The 24,162-nt window shown below is 37.7% G+C and overlaps 1 protein-coding gene across 1 annotated transcript in view; it reads left to right on the forward strand.

Moving 5' to 3' along the window:
- Positions 1-24,162, forward strand: part of OSBPL3 (oxysterol binding protein like 3) — an 84,754-nt gene that overhangs the window by 17,935 nt on the left and 42,657 nt on the right. The window contains exon 2 of the mRNA XM_075143557.1: positions 1,996-2,119. The gene's annotated coding sequence lies outside the window, so the exon portion shown is untranslated. The remainder of the gene's footprint in view (positions 1-1,995; positions 2,120-24,162) is intronic.

Consider the following 24,162-nt stretch of genomic DNA (forward strand, 5'->3'; position numbering starts at 1 on the left):
AGGGAGAATGCTTAGGTTGTGTTCCCTTGTATCTGTTACCTCCCTTTGGGGTCCCTCTAGGGTCCCTCCTATTTCAATGTGATATGCAATATACGCCTGACAACTAATGTAATTGTCTCTAACCTATATCAGATGATTTTTTTCCTATTTCTCGTACATTGTTCAGGTAAATAACACAAAGAATTAAAAGCACTATTTTTCAAAGCTAGGTATTTTTATTTATTTTTTCAAAGGCTTATCATAAGGTGACTTTTGTTGCCTTAACCGTGAGAAGTTTTTAGTATATGATTAGTTGGAAGTTTTAAATGTAGAACAGCTTAATTTCTGAATTACTGGGAATAATGCCAGCCATAGATTTGGGAAAGTCTGAGTAATAAAATTGTAAAGCTGGTTCATCACTCAAATATGTTATTATTTCAGCTGCGTCTGCCCACTTCGCGCTCCTACAGGCTAAAAATATCAATAGGCTTTTACATTAATAGCTATTTTACATCTCTAATCTTAAAAGGCAGCACAAATGAAAGCACCTTAGGTTAATATAAAATATCAAAGTTAACACATCAAGTGTTCTTTCTTGCTCTAGTTTTAAAAACTTCCACTCTTAATATTTGGATTATTATTAAAAATACACAAGTTCATACATTAAAAAATCTAATCCTAAAATTAGATCACAGATGTTTAGATTCCAAACCAGCTGGGGGCGGTGGCATTTTCAGGAATGTAACAAATAGAAGAAGCAAGGAATTGAGTGTAAACATGAAATTAGGAGTTATTAAATGTGGACAACTGATAAGAGAAGGCAAAAGTATTGCTCAAAACTCGGTAAGTTGAAAACAGGGAAAAGGATTTCCCTTTTCCTTGGAAAATATGCAAACACTTTAAGAATAATACTAAATAAGAACAGTAGTGTCAATAATTCAAGAAATGCAGAAGAATTTAGTTCCATTACTGAAATGAAGCTCTGTGGTCTATTGACAGCATATAGAAATAATAACTAAGAAAAAAGTTAAATTATAACTGCTAAAGCTATTATTTAAAAAAAAAAAAAACCACAAACTACATGGTGGATAACAGTTTTGAATCTAGGGTACAAATAATTTGAGGAATTCTCAGTTCCTCATACTGATACTGAAGAAAGATCAGGAAAGCCTCAGAGCACTGGAAGAAGCTTAGTGAGGTGCTAGTTTTTATAAACAGTAGATGATATGTGGTACCCAGACACTGCTTTGTCTGGTGTTGATTACAGACTTTCGGAAAGATTATCATCAAGCTGATATGGGAACTGACTTGGTGCAACGGAAATTCAAATCTAGTAATTGGAATGAAGCACCATACAGTCTATGAATATAGAGACTAAACTATTGATCCTTTTTAACTCAAATTGAGCACGTTAAACTTTGTCATAAGCCATTTCTTTTGGTAGTGTTCATATTGTACAGAGAAGTCCTGCAGGCTGCTAAAACTGTAAAATTGGATTGTCTTCAGAAAAAGTACTTTTGACTAAATGTCAAAACTGCACGTTGGTTGCTTCAAAGCAACAGCTGAATAGTGATATGAGTTTGTCAGAGTAGTAACCCCGGGCATCTCTTTCTGTGCAGGATCCTTCTTTATTTTTTTGTGCTGACAAGATGTTTGAGTGGGTTCCCTACACCCTCAGAGTTACACACAATTCTGGATCCTTGGGGCAAGAAAGATTTCTGTTACAAAATTCATTGCTCTGTTAGTGTGTTAGTAGACTAAAACTTAGTTGCTCAGTTATATAGGAGAATGTTGCTAACCTGGACTTCTAATATCTTTCAGGAGAGGAAGATGTAGGTGTAGATGCTGTATTTTAGGGAAATATTTTTTTTGGGGGGGGAACACACAAAAAAACTAGGTAGAAAATTTTCCAGATATTCATATATTGTGCTCCTTACCTCCTTCGTGCTTCCTAGGTATGGAAGGACAATGCAGCAGCAGTTTTATTTCTCATCTGATTTTTTGTTTGTTTTTCAGATCCAACACCAGACTCGTGAGCTTACCACATCTTGCCTAATGGAATTGCTTAGACTTTCACTGCTGTAAAAGAGGAGGAGATTTGGATTCTTCATAGTTGGCACTGAGAGACTACCCACTCACTGTAAGTCAGTCTTCCTTATATCATGGATGTGGTGCCCTCCCTATAGGAAAGCAGAAGTGAAACTGATGTGGAGCCTGTTTCAGCCTAGAGAGGATATGATTTAAGAAGCTTCTTGCTGTGAAGAATCACTCCATCAATGGAGAATGGGAGAGGACTGTAGTATAGCTGGCTTTGGGGATGATACATTGTGCTTATTTGTATGTCTAGAAGAAGAATTGAACGATGTAGCAAGGAGTAGGTAAACCTGAAGTTGTGCTAATGTAACCTTATATTCTGCTGAGATACGGGTAATTTTTCAAAAATACCTCAAAGCTGTGTTACTTTTGAGGGAACTGGAAAAAAATACAATTTGTTGGTTGTACTGTGTTTGGATTCCCTTTAATCTTAGGCTTTGAGGTTTCCACTGGTCACCTACCAGGTCAGGAAGGGACACTCACCCATTGCGCCATGGTTTGTGTCTTTGTGGTTTGTGTCTCATTCTAAAATACTCTCTGTAGACTGCAGCCAAAGATAGGACTCTGGCAAGGTTGTGATTATGTTACTGGTGATACTGAAAAACTTCTCGTGTTGCCGGTGGGTGTGTGTTTTGCCTGAGTGTTCACTAATTGTGAGATTTATCATTAGGAAGAAATTCTGTCCCAAGACATATTGCCAGTCATGGCACTTGTGGCATTTTACCTTCTCTGGTAGCATGTAAGTGTACTCACAGTGCATCCTGAATATTTAACGATTTCACTTTTGATGTTGATAATGCACTTGAGCTTCCTGGCTAGCTGCTTGTGCTGCATTTTAACCTTTTTGGTTTTTTTTTTAATATTCTTGGCTTTTTTAACCTATAGGCATTAAATTAGTATTACAAGGCACATAGGACAAGTAGGATGTTGTAGGTCTTACATGCATATAACATGTATTTTCTTGCAGTTGTGGAAGGCTGGATGTTCTGAACTGTGCAGTTTTTACAGTCCTGTGATTGTATATAACTAACGTTTTGAAATTAGTCTTAACAGGCTTACATGGATCTTTTACCTGTAAAGCGGAATATAGTACTGCTGTTCTGCACTAATTTCCCATTATACTTACATTTGTGTTTGTGTAGGCTTAGTTACTGCTTTAAGCTTGGTGAATTCTTTTAGGCTAAATCTCTCGCAGTTTCTATTGTGAGCATGTAAAAGGTATTGCTAGCTGTATGTTGCCCAGTAGGACTTACTTTCCTCTGGAAAGCTGGAGATGTGTCATGAAAACTGAAGTATGTAGCAGGAACTAGGGTTGAATCTTTGCCAGATGTGGCTACTGTAAAGCACATTAACATCTATGTGTGTTTTCAGCTTCTACAAATTAGAAGCTGAAAAAGAGTTGGAGGAGGAGAGGAAGGAATGGAAAATACTTCTACTTGATTTATTTGTGTTAATAGGTACTGCTATACTGCTACAACGGGCTCTGTCTGGGAGGTCCCCAGTTGCTATAGGATCCTTTTACCTATGCAAACAGCAGAGATTATCAAATACTATTACAAACTAGTTAGCTGATTTTGTTGGGAAGTTTTGTTTAAGTAGCAAAGCAATGTTTCATGATTGTCTAATGACTTTCAGAAAGCTTCAGTGTACTTGGCAGAAATGAATGTAGACCTGCCCCACCCCAGTATGCACATGTGGCTATTTTATTTACAGAGGGGGTTCCCATGGAACAGGTATGTTCATGACTTCACACGGAGTCATGCAGGAAACCTGTGAAAAAGTCAGCGCAAGCCCTCACTTTGCTTATCCTAATCTTTCCAGTGCAAGAATGTTCTCCATTGAAAGACAATTTTGATAGTTGCTAAAAGGAAGGGTGGTAGATCTACAGGGATGCAAAACTAACAGAGTTGAACAGTTACAAAAAGGGAATTTTTCATTGCTCTTCTAATAGCTGTAGCAGAAGGCTGCAATGAGAACTAGTGTTTATCTTAACAACAATATTTTTGTTTTCATACTGATGTAGTACTATCCTGTTGGCATATGTTCTTGGAATGCATTAATAATCTGTAACACCCTTTTTTTGAGATATACTAAATCTCACATTAACACATGGTGTAATTTCACTGAACAGCTCTGTCTTTGAAAAAGGAAGGAAACAGTACTTGGTGCTCAAAGTGAATTCACCTTAAAGTGAAGTTATCTTAAATGCATTTTTACAAAGTTGAAAGCTGAATCTATGGCTGTTACAGAAGTAGTTTCCATGTTACTAAGCCTTTAGAGGAATTCTTCACTGCTTTCTTGAATGCAGGAAAATATAGTAAAGGAAGTGATCCTCATTCCTCAATCCTCATAAATTTTATTTAAGAAACTTCATGGAAACCCTGTGTATTCCTTTGTTGCTATTTTCTCTCAGTTTTGCCAACCTAAAATTCTACCAAAAAAAAAAATGCCAAACTAAAAGCTTAGTTCTTCAGTACAAATATTATGTACGTTGATTTTTGTTTTTCTCTCACTTAGACCACTGACATAGTAAATCTTGTGAAAGGTATTTAATTTTACTTTGTAAACTGAATGTTGACAGAAATGTTAAGAATATTGGCAGCTTGGCATTGTCTGCTGGCTCTTTACTATCTGCCTTATATGAGAAACTCTTTGTACAGAACTAAATTCTGTGCTAAAATATGTCATTTAGTACTTCCTTTGAAGGAAAATGAGGTCAAATCTTAGTGTGCGTATACTTGTAAATGCAAAAATAACCAATGTGCACAATCCTAGCTCTTCTTTGTGCACAAGCTCATGTCTACGAATTTAAGATACTTCTCTCGGATGAATTCCAAAGTGTTTCTTGTGGATTTAGTTATGAATACTTGCACTAACTTGTTCAATGGATGGTAGCATAGGCAGATATTCCTGCAAAAAAAAGAGAGGAGAAGGGGGGAAAAAGGATGTTTGTTAACTTACTGTCTTACTAGTTGCTATTAAAACAAATTAATTTTGTGTTATTGTTTAAGACTAAAATAAACTATACATCTGAGCATCATGGATGGCATCAATGGAAGGGAGGGGTGAAGAAGCAGGATAACTTTACCTCATAAGAGCATAATTTGTAATTTTTAGTTTTAGTCATAGGTATTTTGGTCTTAAACAGATAATATCTGATTAGACAGAGGAACTGTTTGAAACAACTGGACTGCTGATTTAGTATGATTACAGAATAAAGTCATTTTTAGAATTTGTGTCAGTAGAAATCAAGTCTGTGAAATTATGAAAAGGTGGATCAAATGTACAGGCACATTTTCATTAATATAGCATTGTAAACCAGTCATAGCTTGAATGCATCTTTTAGGTTGTCAATTGTAAATGCCAAACGTGTCAGGCTAATGTTGGGCTTGAAGTGGTGTGAAAAGGTGGTGAACTCCTTCGACCTGTGGTGTCAAGGCCACAAACTTTCCTGCTGCAGTAGTGACACAGTATTTCTCAGACATGAAAATTCAGATCTTTTTAATAGTTACTGCTTCCTACCTTGGAAGAGACTGTGAACTTAAGTGCTTGAAGTAGGCAATTAGCATAGCGAAAAGTAACTTATAAGAGAAGATTGTGAATCTTGTCTCCTGTTATGTAAACTTTTGATTCCTTGTGCTTATATGCGGAGAAAAATAGCAACTGCTGTGTCTCTCGTCATTCCAGAGACAAGTCATTTTAGCAACAGGAACAAATTGCCTTCTTACTGGCATTACAACGGGGATTTTACAAAGTGAGATTCTGCATTTGCTTCCAGAAAGTGATACAGATAGTCCAGATTCTTACCACTGAAAATGTTTTCATCGCACTCTCACTGAGCAGCAGCACATACTTTTCATCTGGAGGTCATGAACTCAGTCAGTCCTTCGGTGTTAATCAGTTTTGTGCTTGGAGAAGCCATGAAAACTTGCCCCTTGTTTTAAGAGTAGCTCTAAGATACCATCTCTGTCTTTCAGTGTATGTTTGAACGTGTTTCCATCAGCCTTATCTTTTTTAGAAAGACTGGGTAACTTTTTCCTGTCTTTGCTTATGTAAACTCTGATAAGTTGCTTATTTGTCCACCAGGTGAAGAATAAAAATAATGCTTCAGGTACATCAGAAGGCAGAAGATTTGTCACATCTCAAGGGTGGCCTTAGAAATTTATTTATGAAGAGCAACTGTTGTATAGCTTCAGGGCCCCTTGCTTTCTAGTTGTGCCATAGCAAAGGTTTTGCAATCAAGCCAATTGCATGAGAGGGGAAGAGAAGGTTGCAGTTGTTGTTGGACTCCTTTAGTAGTATGGTAATAAGGATGTGGGACTGAATCTCCGATCCTGGCATGTGTAATAGTGAATGAGGTATGTTTTTGGCCTCTAGTGGCTACTTTGCTCATTCACTGACACCTAGTTTAAATGCCTTATATTCACATTTGATTTTGGGAAAAGGTCATGCCCTCATTTTAATTCATAAGGCAAGTTCTTTTAGCAGTAGGTATTTGAAGAAGAAATGAAAATTACATTGTTCCTTTAGGTTTAAAGAAGCTTCCTACATTAAGCAGGAAAAAAATGCTAACAGTATAATATTTTTAAAGCCACCTGCGTAAAGTTCACAATCAGTGTGCTTGTGTAGTAATGTGTTTTAATCTCTTTTTGTCCTCTCATGTTGGTCCAAGCATGTAATCTGTTGTAGATTTTTCTGTTGCATATCTTATCAAATATATGAAGGATGAAAAAAGGTCAAACCTGACCAAGGATAGTTAACAGTAGTGATTAATAAACAGAAATGTATTTATGAAAATGTGACATGTCTGCAATATTTGTTTAATGAGTTTTTTAAACTTACTGACTTTATGCATGTGCCACACACTTATGAAAGAAAATGTCTACTATGGAGGCACATACCTTTTATTTACAAAACCATAGCAAGAACTTTTGAGAAGAAAAATATAGTCTCCTGTCAGCTGAAGTTATGTTGAAAGAACATTAAGATTCTGGCAGAAAACCAGGCAAGGTCTTATCTGGTAGGGAATAAAACACGCTGGCGGGTAATTTGCAGGCACAATAGTGAGCATCAGAGCAATATGGTGTAAAATGATTTTAGAAAGCTTTAAGAAGACTTCAATACAGCAGCATGTTTTGCTGTAACTTTCACTGGCCTTCCCTTCTGTCCAGGTGATTTCTGGATACAGGATTTCTTATTTCCTGGAGGAGACCTGGGCTCTACTGCTATATTTTTGGAGGATGGCAAGTTATTAAAGAAAAGGCAAAGTTCTTGATCTAAGACCATATTTCGTATGATGCCTTACCTTAAAAAGTACCAAAAATTTTCCTTCTCTGTTTTTTTCCACTAAGTTTTGTCCATGTATATGTTTGTCCCCAGGAGTTTTTTACTCGCACTACTTAAATATCTGAACAATTTGACAACTGTCTGCAGATGTGTGTGAATGTACTGCAAGTAGTAGCTTACTTTAAACAGCAGGAATTTGTGCTTTCAGAAAAATCAAACAAATTAAAATTATTATTCTACTTTAGAAGTCTAATACTAAGTGATTAATGAAAATGTTGATACTAGAAAATTGTCCTTTTGTAGTGCAGCAAGTGTTTGGAACTGCTAACAAGCTATCAAGTACTACAAAATGAAATAATTTTAATTCTTGAGGGCTCTTAATGTTAGCTAAAAGGTAGATGCTGTCAACTACAGTAATAGTCAGAGACAGCAGTGCTCACTGTGTTGACAGTGAAAAAGCTGAGTGTGTTTCTGGTTGAGAGACGTCAGTAGAATTTGGTGTTGCTGCTGAGAAGGGTAAGGAAGAGTTCAAAAGTGCCCTGTCCCTTTATGTGTGATTTTAACGCCAGCTTTTATTGGGCAGCAACTCTTTGCTTCTAAAAGTTGAAACTGTTTGTTAATACAGTTTTTAAACACTTAGTGATGCGCCACTCCCTACCTGCTGGTTTTGCTTTTGTCATCACTGGACAAAATTATATTAACAAGTGGTCAGCAAGGTAAAAAGTACCCTAAGATAAGCTAGTTTATAGTTTTGCCTGTAATACCTTCCAGCATCTGGCCAGAAGCTTTTGAGAGGAAAACGTTTGGTTCAGGAGAAGTGGAAAAAACGTTCATCGTTTAGCTCAAGCTTTGGGACTCTGAAGGAAACTGGACCCTCCACTGTATGGAGGGAGTCAGGCTGCAAAGTTAAGAACTAAAAAGATAGTGGATTTGTCATGAGGGTGGTATAAATATGCAAATTTTCTGTGCCTGTAGATGGCTTTCATAGCTAGTAAACTTCTGACTAAATTTAGTGTGTTGTAATGAAATAGGGATGTGAAAATATAAACAGAGCAGTCTGTGTTCTCTACCCATAAAGAGGAAACATACTATGTATCTCTGTGGTCGTGTAAATTAAGGTCATACCGGAAAACTACAAAAGCGTCCCTAAATCCAGAAGAAATTTTTTTTTTAGTTGGCTTTAATCTTTTTGTATGTTTGCTTTTTATGAAGATATGGGAAGACTAATTCTCATTCAAACCTAATGAACTATATGTGGATATTCTGAAGTAAATTTAGCGTAGCAAAACAAAGCACTTTCACAGATAGCTGTACATATTTGCTTAATTAAGTAATAATTTATATAGCATCACATATATCTAATTCAGATTCTTAACTTCACACTTTTTATTACTCCTGGAATAGTGACTAAGATGATATTCTGTGTATGACCTGTGGTAAACTGCATTTCCATGGAAATTGGTCAAAATACTGAAAAAGTAATTTTTAAAATTAAATTTAAAAATGTGCAACGTACATAGAACTAACTTACTGAACCAGAAATGTACAATTGTACACTGTACTGATTTGTTTCTGGTTGTACTTCAGAAGTGTAAAAGCTGTTCTCTTGCCCAGTTTGTTGGTATTTTGTTAATTTATTAGGTAAAGAATTAGCAGTTTTTTCAATTCCCATTTGCCTTCACCCTTTTGAGAGAGCAATATACAACACTTAAGTCTAGGCAGCATATATTACCTGAAGAAGATGTTGCTGTATAAAAGTTCATGTTAACTTTCCAGAGCAGCCTTGGTTCCATGTGGGTGATTAGCAGCTCTTCCTAATCCCGTGGTTAGAGTCCCCATAAAACCCTCCATTTAAACATATGCTGCTTTAATTTGTTTTTTCAATTTAAATAATTTTTAGTAGACTATTGTCAGGCAGTGTAATAATACCTTCAGAAATAAAATTTCAAAGTTAGACATTTTGACGAAATTATTTTTGCTGATCTTTCAGGCTGTCCATAATGACCACAATTTCTAATGTTCTGTCATCATCTGGGGTGACAGAATCCACCTATCCTCTGAGAAACAGAGGACACAGCTCTCCTGTTGCCTTCCTTTCTGTTCTTTTAATGGGAAAGACAACAGGTCATAAAATACGCAAAAGCTCTGCCACCTCTAAATAACTATTAGACAGTAATTTGCTTCCAATAATACATTTTACAAGGAGTAACTACCAAAGACTTCTGAATCAACACTGGTTAAACTCAGGTTTTATGATCTGTAGTGTTGTAGTTTGGAAAAGGTATTAATGAATACTCATCATTCTCTTTAGGTAAACGTAAAGGAGTAAAAATGTCAATAAAAGTGAGTGTTTTTCTACAGCACACCACTAAGCCTGGAGAATTTGTTGCACACGCTGTGTCTTTGCTGTATGACCAACTGTAGAAGTGTTCACATCTGTATCTGAAATCTGATAAACTTTTTGGTTTGGTTTTCTTATAAATCCGTCCTTGACAGCATGCATTTTTATTTTTACTTCACTTGTTGTTGGGGAATGTATTGGAGAGAAGAAAAGGGAGGCCAGCAGTGGCTCAGGGAAGACTGTGGCTGTCTGGCTCTAAGAAAAGCGGGGGCTTTACTGCTCCAGTTAAATCCTCGTCTTGGCTTTGTGCAGCATGGGATCTTCTACAGAAGTAGGCTGTACTGGGCAATTTCCAGATAAATACTTGGATGTATCAAATTGGGAGACAAGGTTTCTTTCCTTACTAGTCCAAATCTTGCAGGGGTGTGGTTAGAGAGTGGGGGAGCTCAATTGCCTATTTTCAAAGTCATCCCATGACCAGCAATTCCGAATTTTTTGAAAGTCTCCTAAATACAAAATTATTCTTCCCTCAGGCCATAGTTCATGCTTTCACTTAGACACTGAATCTAGAAGGCTATCTGTTCTATCTGGCCAAACCATAGTTTATACTTCACCTTTAAAACTTTTGCATATGGTTTGGTTTTTTTAGTGCCATGTAGTTCTCAAGGAAATCTAAAAGAAAACACTAATAAGAGGTGGAGATAGCTAAGTAACAGCTGTGATAAGGGCATGATTCAGCATCTCCCCCTGCAACTTGTAAGATTTCTGTCTACCCTGTATTTGCAGGCTCCTTGGTGAAGGAATGGTGACCAGCAGGGGCTGCTGCGATGGATGTACTCCGTGCTTCTCTGTGCCTGTCTCTGGCACTGGCCAGTACGAGATGCTATGGAGGAAAGCGCGCCAGTCCTTATCCTGACTGGTTATAAAATGCTTGCCCTTTTGTCAAACATTTCCTATAATCTTTATCAGGGTGACTTACTGGTGTGAAAAAGGCAGGCTTTATTTTTTCCAGTTTATAGAAATTGCATATCCTATTCTAATAAGCGTACACCTTGATGGTGTCCACAAAGCTAAATAAATTTATATTATAGGGATTGACTTTGGATATATTTGGCAAAAACAAATCTGTTTTCAAGGGTGGTGTGTATTACTTCTACCGGCAACAATTGTCATGACCTAATATATCAGCTTGAAAAATAATGGTCATTTCATTTAAATAAAAAAGTGAAAATACAAAGAAGAAAATCCCCAAACACCAAGCTAAAGAAAGCAATGACTGTAAGGAACTGTAACAGCTGCAGTAACAAAATTGGCCCTTGAAATGAAAGGGGGGTGGGGTGGGAATAAACACCTCTCCTCCCCCCAATGAAGTAGCTTTACGCTGTATCATTAAATCTCACTTGACAAAATTGAGATTTCTTGTTCAAGACACTTGCAATGAGAAACTTCATTTTTCATTTGAGGCTGTTCTCTTCCCACCCCCAGAAATACCTGCAAGCTCTCACTGGTTTTGGCTGTGTTCTTTTCAAGTTTGTTTTCTCCCTGCAGTTATATTTCAGATGGAAGATTTTTGAAGAATATCACAGAAGTATTTGTCAAAAGAAGAACCACATAACATTCCTAAATACTGAGTATCTTTCAGATTGTCAGTATGTCAAAACAGTATCACCGAAATGAACTGTGCTTTAGTAAAAATGAATGTGTTGGTAGGAGAGTGGCACCACGCATTAATAGTCATCATCTCTGCATGGCAGTGGGAAGTATGGAGGACAGTATGGCTGAAAGATGGAGAGGACAGTGACTAGGCTTTAGAGAAATATAAGGAATGGAAGAAAGGAGTGATAAGAATTTCTTACAGCTTTGTATTTCTGCCCTTAAAATCAGATATTGGGCTTTGTATAATACATGTATCTTTCAAAGCACAAGTAGAAGGACATTTTCATATAATGAACAGATTTCAGGGTTCTGTAAAACATAACCAGGCTAAAATGTTATTTTTAAATGTATTTCATTTTATTCCTGTCAGTGTTGTCTTGCCTCTTTTATATTTTTGAAAAAGCAAATGTAAAGGTTTTGAAAATGCCCATTAAGACTGAAATGCAACTCAACGTACATGACTATCACAGTTTTCTTCTTTTCTTTGAAGTCCTAATGGAGGAGGATATAAATACCTCTGCAAAGTTATGTTGGTCAAGCCACAGGTTATTTAGTGTGCGTCTGTTTAGGCAGATTTGAATGTTTTGGGGTTTATCAAATTAGCATTTTCAGACTTGGTTAATTCATGACTAGCAGCACAAAATTTAAGGAATTCTTCTGAATTGGGATCTCTGGCTATAAGCCAGAGGCCTTTTTAATAGTGGCTTGCAAGGGATAAGGAGCCACTAACACTGTCTTTTGCCTGGATGTCTGGCCGTGTGGGGGATGCTCCAGCTGTGCTGTTAGACTCGTTACCTGTGGGAAGATAAATTCATGTTTTTCAGTTACATAACTATGCATCACATTTTATTGAACTTATAGCCCAGAAGTCTGACCACAACACGCTAGATACGATGTATGCACTTAAAAGACAAAGGCATTGTCATAGAAAAAATAAATCTGCACATTAAGACTTGATTAAAAAAGGATCATTAGCACTTGAACCAGGTGATAGCATCACTGTAGATGTATATATAGAAAGCATGTATCTAAATATGCATATACTTTGCATAGGTATTGGAAATAAAGCAGCTTTATGACCAACAAGAATTGTGGGTTTTAATATGGAAGGTGCTGCAGAAGTTCTTAGCCTGATAAATGGAATACGGCTGCTGAAGGTGTATTCAGTAGAGAGGAAGGCTGCAGCCCACCTGAGTCTCCCAGGCAGGTGGCATACTGATGGATCCGAGTACAGTGGCCAGCTCAGAACGCACAAGTGATGCAGGCATTGAGTGAAATGTCCGGATCTGTGCAGGCTCTGCAGTGGCTCAGAGCTAGGGGACTTCTGCTTTAGCTTCCAAATACGCTCTGTCGTGGAGCTACTATAGTCTAATAAGCAGTGACCTTTAATTGTCCTTCAGCCTTGCAGCATCAGGCTGCAACTGCCACGATTGAGTATTAGTCAGTAAAATTCCTGTCATTAAGCTGGAGTCTGAGACCAACGGGCCTTCATTCTTCTTTTTTAGGGATAGCTTTATTTGAGGTCTGACAAAGTGTCCTGCCCAAGGTCTTTGCTTACTTAGCTGGTGTGAAACAGAGTAGCATATTATAAAGTTCAGAGTAATTAAGATGTACCTTCCTTTATAAAGAGTATTTTATTGCTGTCACAAAAGAAGTACTCATATTTCTGCATGTGTTTGTACTTCAGAGTACTCTGAAATGATTGTGAAAACCAGCGTTGCTGATTTTTTTTCCTAATTATTTATTTATTTTTTCTACCAGTGGTGAACAAGTCCTGCTTCAGTATGTTACAGGAAAGATCAAATGGAAGGCTGTTTAGTGGTTTTGGAGAAATCGTGGTGACCCAATTTGAACTGTTTGCTTTCACATGATTTATTTAATTTGCTACCTGTGAAATATCCTGTTTTTGTGCATGTGGACATGAAGGCTGATTACTCTAAGTGGATGTTTTTGAAATAATAACTTGCTGCTTGCTCAACTGAAGAAAAGTCAGGCCTGTAGCGTCCCTGGAATTGGTTTTGAATATAAAAAAGCCAGTGGTTGATTATGTACAAAATGTTAATTGTCGTTCTACTCTGTTCAGACATAACTAATGTGTGACTTAATTTAGATACATTAGCTGAGAATCATTACATTCACATGGGAAGAAATGCATTTGTCACATGTATTTGCTTTCTCATGCTTAATGCATAACATCCAACTTGACAATTCCTGCACTTATTGGCGAGTTTAAGCCTCTTAAATTTGCTGTATAAGGTGGTTAAGCTGCTGGTTTTAACTTTCAAATGCCTTATGCTTTTTCCACGTCCTCGCCTAGCTCTGGAAAAGTATTCCAGGCACAGGGAGTGGGGCAAGGAGGAAGAGGGAGAGAGATGGAGCTGTGAATGTACGAACTGGCAACAGGAGATGTGAACTCTGAGCAGTTTGTGGAGTCTCCAGGCAAAATTAATATAAAGACAGATCCCTCTGCACAAGGCAGCAAAAACAGTGCATTGCAGCATTTACTGGAAGCTCGTTATTTTAAAGCACTGTATGCTGGAATTGTGTAAAACAACCTACAAGAGCAAACGACAGATTCTTCCAAATGCTGGGCGCCACAGGGAGTAAAGGCAAACTTACATCCAGTTTTTGGGAATGATACTGAGTTTTTTAATAGGTTGGTGATTGGTGATAGGTCAGAATTTTTATGTCCGGGAATGCTATCATTTATGTGAAAACGAAATGTGAAGTGTGAAAGTTTAATGCAGTTTTGGGTCAGTCTAAATGAACTGCACTTTAGGGTGGGTGTTTTGGGAAGCGCGAAGATGCGGTCAGCTTTCACTGGATGCTATTCAGAGTCTGGTATGTGGCTCCCCATTTATCCCACTTTCAAAATCTTTGTTAAAAAACCTAATTGTGCTGAAAGGAGAGAAACACAAGGAGAGAGATCAGAATCTTTTTCTCCAAGTAATTCAGTAACTTTTTTGTACTTGACACAAATATAAATTATTTGGATTTTGATGTGTGGGCTTCCTAAATGAATTGGCACGCAGCTCTAACAGCATTTTAATTCAGTTTACCAATATGAAGAGACAGAATACAACACCAGGTGCTCAAGAGATATGTTGTGTTGTGCTATACTCTGTATTTCTTGACTTTAACCTTTTCACCCATTCAGTGTGATAAGTGATCTAGTCCTAAAATCATCTCTCTAGGTGATGCAAATGATACTGGAGTGTTACAGGAGATCTTGCTTGCTTTGTCACTGCATTTTATCGTTTGATTACTGACTTGAAGCAATGATCACCTTCGTTGTTCATCTGCCTATCTGATGTTGTAAAATCACACTAGAGAACAACCTTTCAATCATCTCACTCTGGGAACAATGTAGGAATAGCTTCAACAACAACTATATCATTCTCCAGATTAGTGCAAGTTGTCTACTCTGGAAGATCATTATAACGAGGGACATCAGGGGGCTGGCTGGACTTTCACTCAAAATAGGAACTGTTTGTCCTTTTGATTCTCTGTCCATATATGCCAGCTTTCAGAGTTTTGTTAGGCAATCAGATATGTGTGGTACTTTTCTTGACATCTTTATGTTGCTAACCACAAAATGCAGCTCATAAATGTAATCCATAAAGAATTTATTATATTGAAGCTCCCCTCTTCTACTCCAGGAAAACCTGTAAGTCTTTCCAAAAGGATATTTTTGCAGCGGTCTCTTCTGCTCTTTCTGCATATGAAGTGAAAATATGCTCCAACTACCTTGCTGTTTTCCCCAGACGCTGATGAGCAATCAGGCGAGTTAGCGTGCCTGAGAACAACAGTCTGAAATAGTAGCTGGGGGACTGCTGGCTCCCACAGCCACCTTGTTTGTTTGCTGCTAGGACAGACAGTTGACTTATTTTCTTATTTTTGAGTACAGAAGAGAAGACTGGAAAACTGAAAATGCCGATGATGTAACTTCTCCAAATGTAATCTTTCCAACTGCCATCAGTCATTCCAAGATTTATCTTTAATGTGACATTCCATGTAAATCCTTGTCATTTTGGAGTAACAAAAGTAAAACATTTGAACATTTTTGACATATCTTATGATGTGCTCTCAAAAACAGTATAACATAATGCTTAGGAGAAAAGATTAGGTGCATTTTATATGGCAATTTTAAATTCTCTTGACTTAAATTACCATTCTCAGTAATTTTTTTTTTAACATTCCTCCTCCAGCTCTTCACTTTCTACATGCATTTAATTTTTCTACCTTTTCACAATTAAATGTGTAGAACAAAATAATGAAATTCAGTTCAATGGTTGTGTTTTAACTGTCTGTATAGCATAGGTGTATTTTTTCTAGAAGAAAGTGTGAGTTCTGAAAATGCTTTAATGTCTGCAAACTTCAAGTTTAGTGGTCAAGACTTGATGAAAACTTTGTACATAGAGTTTCAATCTTGAGCAGCCTTTGAAAAGAAAGTTTTATGTCAAAAGTGCAATTTTATGGCATAAGTTTTGTAAAGGTGTTTTTCTCCTTTATGTGTTCTATATTTTACCATGTAAAAAAGATGTACTTGAATGAGTTTCTCAGACCTTTTATCGCAAAAGTATCACTTGCTGGCAAAATTGTGGAAAACACAGTGAGTGAATGATGAATATTAATAAAAGTTAAGGAAAAAGTATGTAGGTCAGCATAAGTGAAGTGGGCATGACTGCCATCTGTTAAGAAATTACATTTCAATATTATGTTTCCTGCAACTTCGTATGTTATTATTTTAGACATATTTTTATTAAAAATATAACCCCCTTTTAGCTCCTTCCTCTAAGAAATTGCTTTTTTTTTCTATTTTCCTTTTCAGAAATTCATCAAGTGCGTTATATAAAAAAATTGTGGAAAATGTCTTGTTAAGTATGTCAGGATGCACTTTATGCTGCACTACTAATAATTTACCACAGGTTTAATTTATTTTTGTGTTGTAAGTCCTGATGGTCTAGAAAAGCCAGTACCATATGCCAGCATTTTAGAAACAAACACAAAAATGATGACAGGTTGGGAGGAGAGTAGAGAAGTAGAAGGCAAAGACCAAGAATGGTGGCACTCTTCTAACATTAAGCAGTTTAAGGGGAATCTACATCACTTGTGAAGACTTCTGTTTATTGCTGCTTTTACAGCCTATAATTAAAATCCAGTTGTTAGTTGTGGTTCAAGTATAACCAACCTCAAAAATGCTATGAAGCAACCAAGACGCTAGATTGCACACATTATAAAACTCTTCACATTGTTGTCTGCTGTCTCTATAGCCTGTTTATAGTGACTGGAACTGAAGTAAAAAATGAGTGCACTCATTAGAAATAACAAATATGGGTTGTTAAGTTGTAGCACCCTTTCACTGAGCTCAAATCAAGTTCTTTGTAAATTATTTATTCTTTCATATTGCTGAGGCATCCTAATTAAAACCTTCCATCTTTTAAACCTCTAAAAATGCTTGAGAATGGGAGTGTAGCTGAAGATTTTTTTAATCATGTGGAATTTCTTTTGTTTTTAATTAAATTCAAATAGATAGCTGGTAGCTTGCACTAACCTGAATCTAAACATAAGATTAGGGACAGAGAGTATCTTTTTCAGATCTGTCTGGATCAGTTGAAAATAATACTGCTTCCACGTTCTTGCCCACAAGTTGGTGATGACCATCCCTGCATTTTGGCCAAAGCAAAGTATGTGAACTACCCCCTGTGACAAATGGCTCTCCACTGAAGTGGATTAGGGAGGCCTCCTGTGATTTTTTTTTTTTAAATTATTATTATTTATTTATTTTTTTGGCAGGGGAACTACAGATCTCCAGAAAAGGAGATGCACTTACTGATCTCCAGTAACAAATTCCTTGGGAGCAAGAATTCCTTTAACTGCTTCACATTCTTTAAAAATGAATATGAATTTGAGCTCTAACCTTGTCAGTGGAGGCACTGAGCTGCTACTGAGACCCATAAAAGTCCTCAGCAGCTTTGTATTAACTCTGCTGCTGGAGGCAGGCCATATTTTCACATTGGGATGTCATGCTGTAGTAGGCTTGTGTAAACAAACTTAGTGGACTAAAACTCTACACATCTTCCTTGTTTTGGACTGTCTGTAATAGTGTTAAATTATTCAATCTTAATTGAAGCTTTCCTTTTTGGCCAATCCCCTAACTTGCTTTTAGATTTTGTTCCGTTGTAGCTAGGCAGTGGCAGGGCAAGATCTGATACGAAAGCACTCACTCTGAAATAGACCTTCTGTTCTTCCCGAGCATGGTTGCTGCTTCTGCAGCTTTGTGTTCACTTTCTTCCTTTTTCAAGGTCAAAAGTTTCTTGCCAGCTCTGTCCAAGTAGAGCCTCTAAGGTAACCCTAGCTGGATTCAGGTTCTCCAGCATTTCAGAACTTGAAGCGGGGGGGGGGAGGGGATTTCTATCATTTGAAGTGGGGAGAGGATCTGTTTTATGGTCTCTTTCCTGCTCAAGAGCTACCCTGTTAACCTAGTCGAAGGCCCTCATTTCTAGCCTGCATCTTCTTTGGCTGACCCAGCTATTGTGATCAATACTTTCCCATTTCATATTACTTAGGCAAAAAATTGCATGTAATCATTCAGATTTAGAATCTGGTTTCCTACATCTTGCATCTCTCTGCTTTAGGTCTCTTTTAGTTCATCTTTATCCTTTGCCATGAGGGTAATATAGAAAACCTGATCCGTGGAACCTCTTTCCTGGTTCCCATTGTCAAGCTGTTCATTACAACCATAAGTATGAATGGTTTTAAGACCAACTCTGATGTAGAGTCTTCCAAGAGCATGGTTCACTCCATCTGCATCTCTTCTCGTGGTTCTTGTCACCTGCATGAATGTATGTGATACGTGTTTCCAAGCAAAAGGACAGTTGCAGGTATCCATCCTGTCTGTCCTTGAAGCTCCAGCCCAAGCCTTAACACTTGTAATTTTTATTTAAAAGAAACACATTTCTGTGTACACTTTTTTCTTTATATTTGCTATTTTTTTTTCATTGAAAACTTGGAGTTAACAAACTCTTGGCATTAATAACAAAAATAATCAGCGCTTGTTGTACTAATTGTCCTCAGTATACTTTATACGTGTTAATTGTTTCCTACAACACATTTCTAAAGCATCAAGGTTTATTCACACATTGCGTCTTCAGAAACACAGTGCTGGGAAGTTAGTGGCCCCTTGCCTAAGGTCATGTTAGAAAGGGTTAACACCGATGAGCTAATAACTACTCGCCCTTGTTCATAATACTACACACCCCTTTTGATGTTTCAAGCTATCTTAATATGAAAGACCTTCTGTAAAGAAATAATCTGCATAATTTTTAAAAGAAAGCTATAGCTCTGCATTTATAAATACTAATGTTGTAAAGTACACTGAAAAAGGTGTACTGGAATGGACTTAGAGACAGAAGCCTCTAAAGATACAGTAAGTCGATCAAGAAGAAATATGACATTTTCATAACTCATGGTTATTACACTTTATAAAGTGCATAAATGAATTTCTGTGTATCCTAGGAAGAACTGAATCTTGTTACCACGGTCATTAAAGTTAATAAGATTTAAATTTTGAGCTAATAGGCCTGCTTATAAAGGAGAAGCACTAAACATTCTCAAAGGGAAGTGTTGTTTCCTTTGTAACTTTTTTCTTTTAGAAATTAAGTGACATACACAAGACATACATGACAATTCCAGTGTATCATGGAAAAGCAGATATCTGGGAGGGGGACCCTAGTTTTTTGGTTGGTTTTTTGTTTTGGTTTAGTTTTGGTTTTTTTTAGAAAGTAGATGGTGCCAAAGTGTGAAAAGTAAAACACCACACCAAAGAGAACAAAGCAGGTTTGTTGGATCCTGCCACTCTTTAATGAACATTTCTAGCTTTCCTGCATAAGATAAAGGATCTCTGTGTTGTGTTTGCTGTTCATACGTACCCCGTGATGCTTTTCTTCAGACTTTGGTGAGGATCATTCCTGGGCCACCAAAACTCTTCCAATAGTCCTATTTGCTGTTCTGTCTGAAACCACAGGTGACTGGTTTTGGGTTTCTTTCTCCATAATTAAACCAACTATGTCAGCTGGTTTAATAAAATATATTGCTTCATGTCAGCCTTGATAGATTTATGCTTCTCGCAGCATTATGCAGCTTATCAAGTCACAAAGAGACAGTTTGATTAGAAGTTACATGGATGCCTTCAATGATTTGACAGGAAAGTGATGTCTTTTTCTTGATGTGCAGGCAGTGCTGTCTTAAGATCTTGCATTACTACATGCTGGCAGACTGACAGATATTTCCACGAGAAGGCACTGGCTTCCAGAACTAACATTGTGGCTATCAAAACCGAATCTAGGAAAACAAACAGTGTGTATTTCAGTAACATTTTAGCAATAATGACTGCAGTTTGAAAAAGGAATAAGCCTTGGGGCATAGTGGAGTATCTTTGTTTTAGTGAACAAAGCAAAGCTTGAAATAGTAACAGATAGCAGAAAAATGAAAGGCAACCAAGCTCGTTCCAAAGCTCTGATGGTAATGTTTCCACTCGTACCAACTCTGGGACGTTATGACTAACAGATGCGCCTTTCCGAGGTTTTTAGTACAGACTGTAAAATGATACCACGTGCCTGTTACTTTCCTTACTGAAAATGATAATAAGCCTTTCTCTCTTTTCTATTGCCTGATCAGCCTTTGTCTTTTCTCTTGTAAGGTCTTCTCTAGATGAATAGTACTTCCAGAGCAAACAGACCCACTGCTTCTTTATTAATTGAGCACAGGGAGGGTCGTCAACCTCATTAGCACTGCTATATGCAGTGTATGTTCTCCCAGCGTAGGATTTGATCATAGCTCAGTAGCTGTTATTTTCTGCTCCATCCTTTTGACAGGGAGACTGTGGACCCCTCTGTTACTGGGTCACAAACTGGTTCCTGTGGTCCCCCAGCGTCTGGCTTCTCCGTCAAGTCTGTGAGAGTCACACTAAGAGCTGGAGGGGGCATGTGGGACCCCACTCAGTCTCCTAGCTCCTACTAGAGACCCCTGAGCTGCCAAGATGTCCCTAGGCACGGCTCTTTCTGAAAGGGGTGGGGGGGAGAAGGAGAAGTAATTATTTAGGACCTGACTGTGAGCTAGGGCAGTCCTATTAGTTATGATTCTCAACTACAATTAAAAGTTGGGTGGAAAAGATGGTGTGACAGCTGACTAATTACAGTAATAATACAGCCATTACTGCGTGTATTTTCTGTATCGCTAGTCACTAAGATTTTTAACATACAAGTTACACAAGTGTAATCTGTCGCAGATCTCGTGGGGGGGTAGAAACAGTGTCAAGATTACGCATTTAAAATGAATCATATCGCATGCAGTATTATAGTCAGTTTCTATGGTGGATGTGAGGGAAAGGTGGTATTTTTATATATACTTATATTTCAGGATGCCGATTGACCTATTTCTAAATTTATATAAGATTTTTCTAATATAAGGATTGAATTATTCGCCCCAAGGGTTAGTGAAACAGCAGATATTTGCTTTGCTTCAGGAGAGTCTGACTAGACTTGACATTGAAGCATGTTCTTCTTTGATGTCTTTGTTGGGATGTATTGTACTGGATTGTTTCTGGTTTTTTTTGTTTTGTTTTTTTGCTTTCCGTACACTGGAACATACAGGATTTTCTTTCATCAAGTGATGAACATTGTACATGAAAAGTAATCTGGTATTAAATGCATCTGGTGTTAAATGTTTGTTGTTTGTCTAGCTTTTTCCCTTTCCCACTCTGTCTCTGCCTGTCTTGATTAGACAATTAGGTGAGTTTTGTTTGAACTAAATTTTCCTCTTTTGGGTCACTGAAATAGCATGATTTAATTACTACAATAGCCTCCTTAAGGAGGTGGTCTAGATGGAAGTAACTGTTTCTTTGCATCATGGACTACTTCAGAGAGTAGTATGTGTTCATGGCTCATGAAAGCATCCGCTCAACAGAGGTTGTGATTTGAATGACATGATTTGTACATGGCATATCTATAGTCTATAAATAATTCTTTCCTTTTTTGAGCCAGATGAGACACTGGGATATATTAAAGCTGACAATTTGAACTATAACAGAGAGCGCCATGAAAGCATTACTTGGAAAAGACTGTTGCTTTGTTTATCCAGGTGGACATGAGTGAATGTAACTTGATAATTTAATAATAGCTACAGAGCAAAGGTTTCAGCACGGATTCTTTTTTAATTCAGTGAAAGTCACTCAGTGTTGCTTGCAACTCTGATTGGGGTTGCTCAGTCCTGTGCTTGCCGTGTCCACATGATTCTCATCAGGTTTTCTGTTGTTCCTATTCTATCCACAAAACCTGAATTGACGACAGTTATAGAATGAGATGTACGCTTCCAGTTTTGCTGCTCAAAATCTCTCTTCAGTGTTCTTTCACTGCTGAATCAGCTCTGAAGCAGCTGTTAAGGCTTTATTTTTCTTCCAGAGCCATAACAAAAATAATTGCAAAATGTTGATTTTTTTTATTGGTTTTCCATTTTTTTCTGAATTTCTGCCTTTCTTCTTTTGTGACATGTGGAAAAACTTGGATTTTGCTGTAAGCTTGTTGTTTTGAGAGTTGCAAGAGATGAATTGTGATACTGAGAGGTTGCTTTGAACCTGTGCAATTTTAAAGGTTTGAGGACAACTTGGGATGGTACTTTTTTTTTTAAATAGGTCTTCCTGTTGTGCATATTATCATATGTTTACATTAGCTTTAACTGATGTAGAATGATAAGGCTCTTAGTAACAGATGATAAGTAGAGATAAGTGCTGTTTATGGGTTTAGGATGTAGTAGCTATAAATAATATTTGATACTCATGTATTCTTAATTCTTTAAAATGCACCTGGCGAGGTCATTTGCAAAAGTACTCTTGGCCTACTTTTGCTGCTGTTGACTTGATAGCGAAGAATTAGGCCAATACTTAGCCCTTGTGAAAACTCCTGTCCTAAATTTATTTGGATTTACCTCAGCTTCACACCTTTGATTTGTCTTTTTGGACTAGACCGAAGTAAGTGGCACTGTATGCTCCAGAGGAAAGGTGGGAACAAACACAGTTCTGAGGCCGTCCTGTGGCATGGGGAGGAGCAAAATGTATTGAACCTGAAGCAATTGGATCATGATGACCTCAAAACATCAACTTTAGCTTCAATCTTAGCTTAGTTAGCATACTGATTTTTATGCCTGCTTTATAGTTGTAATTGCTCTTGTACCTGTTAGCCTTAAGTTCCACAGGTAATGTAAAATATCAGTCGCCCTAGAGAGGCCCAGTCACTGCTGCTGGCAGCCAGAATATGAGAGTCAGTTTGGGATGCAGGATCAGTGTTTTCACACCTTCCTGAAGAGTAAATGGGTTATTGTTGAAGGGCAACCACGGTTTTCTTTTTTTCTTCCTGAACTGGAAGAGAATTTTTAAAAAGGACCACAAAGTAGTTGCTGGAGCATGTAGCAGTTTTCACAGATGAGTTGGGGCCATGTTCATTATTCACATACACTTTCATATTCACATCTGGAAGTCTCAAGGTAATAAGTTAAATTGCTGGGAAGCACCAATAAAATAATAATAAAACACTTCGGAGAGAGGGCACATTTCACTCCTGCCTTCTTCAGGGCTTGTAACAAAAGCCTTTTCTTCAGCCCACATAGTAAATTAATATGAAGGAATAAAGGAAAATTCAAAAGCCCAATTTTGGAAGGAGACTGACAAAATACTTCAGGTGCTCTCTGTCAGATTTACCTCACCTGCCTCCTACGCCTCGTTTAAGCATCTCTGGTAGGTGGCTGAGTCACCTTCAGCTCATTTGAATTCTGGAAGAGTGCCCATCTCTCTCTTTTTGATTTCAAAAGGACAAATGACATTGCCCTAGGAGATCTTAAGTACTTACTTAGGTGGCATAAATCTGTGTCTAGATGATGTCAATGTTAGCAGGTAGAGCAGTGCAGTAAAAGTGGACTTGTAGTGAATAAGTTAAAGGTGAGGACCCAATGTCTACACCAGGATGGGACTAGTCAGGACTATCTCTATCCGGTGCCGTGGACTCAGTGCTTTGAGCACTGGATGCACTCCTGGAGCATTTCATCCAAAAGGGATTTGGTTTCCATGCTCCAAGACTGCCATGCAGTGCAAACCTAAATGTGGCAAGAGGCGGGGGGAGCAGGAGATTTGCAGCAGAAGTGCCTTTCTGCTCTGTCCTAAAGTGTTAATGTAGCCATACCTTAACTTCATTTAGACTTAGACTCCATACCAGAAACATGATGATAGAAACACTCTTCTGATTATATGGCTTCTTTTTGTGTTGAAGTCCATGAGACCTCAGTTTTTTTCAGTTACCTGATGCTTCCAGGACATCACAACCATTGTGCTGTGTGTTCAAACAGGCAAACAGCATCGTATAACTTAGATCTAGTGTGTCCTGGAGATATACTCGCAAGGTATTGATGACAGCAACTTTCAGTGCATTTTGCTGCAAATTAGAGCCTGTTTCTTGCCATGAACTCTGCCAAAATGCCAAGCTGACTCACCAGTGAAAGAGCCTCAGCAGAGCTCGCTTTCTCACCTGGCTTTTGGAGACTGGAGCTGTTTCATTACTGTTGCTGGGCATAGATTTGCTCTGGGGGTAATTAATAATTCTAACTAGGTAAGGTAAATGCCATGAAGAGAAACCTTGTTTCATGTGAAAAGAGGGCATGTTGGTTGAAATGTTACAGCAAACTATATTGCCAAAGAGGCACTGTAGGTTGGAAAAGGTCTTTGTTTGGAATTTGGATGCTTCAGACTATGGCAGTAGGGA

This window comes from Calonectris borealis, chromosome 2 (genome assembly GCF_964195595.1).
Source record: "Calonectris borealis chromosome 2, bCalBor7.hap1.2, whole genome shotgun sequence".
NCBI classification, from domain to species: domain Eukaryota; kingdom Metazoa; phylum Chordata; class Aves; order Procellariiformes; family Procellariidae; genus Calonectris; species Calonectris borealis.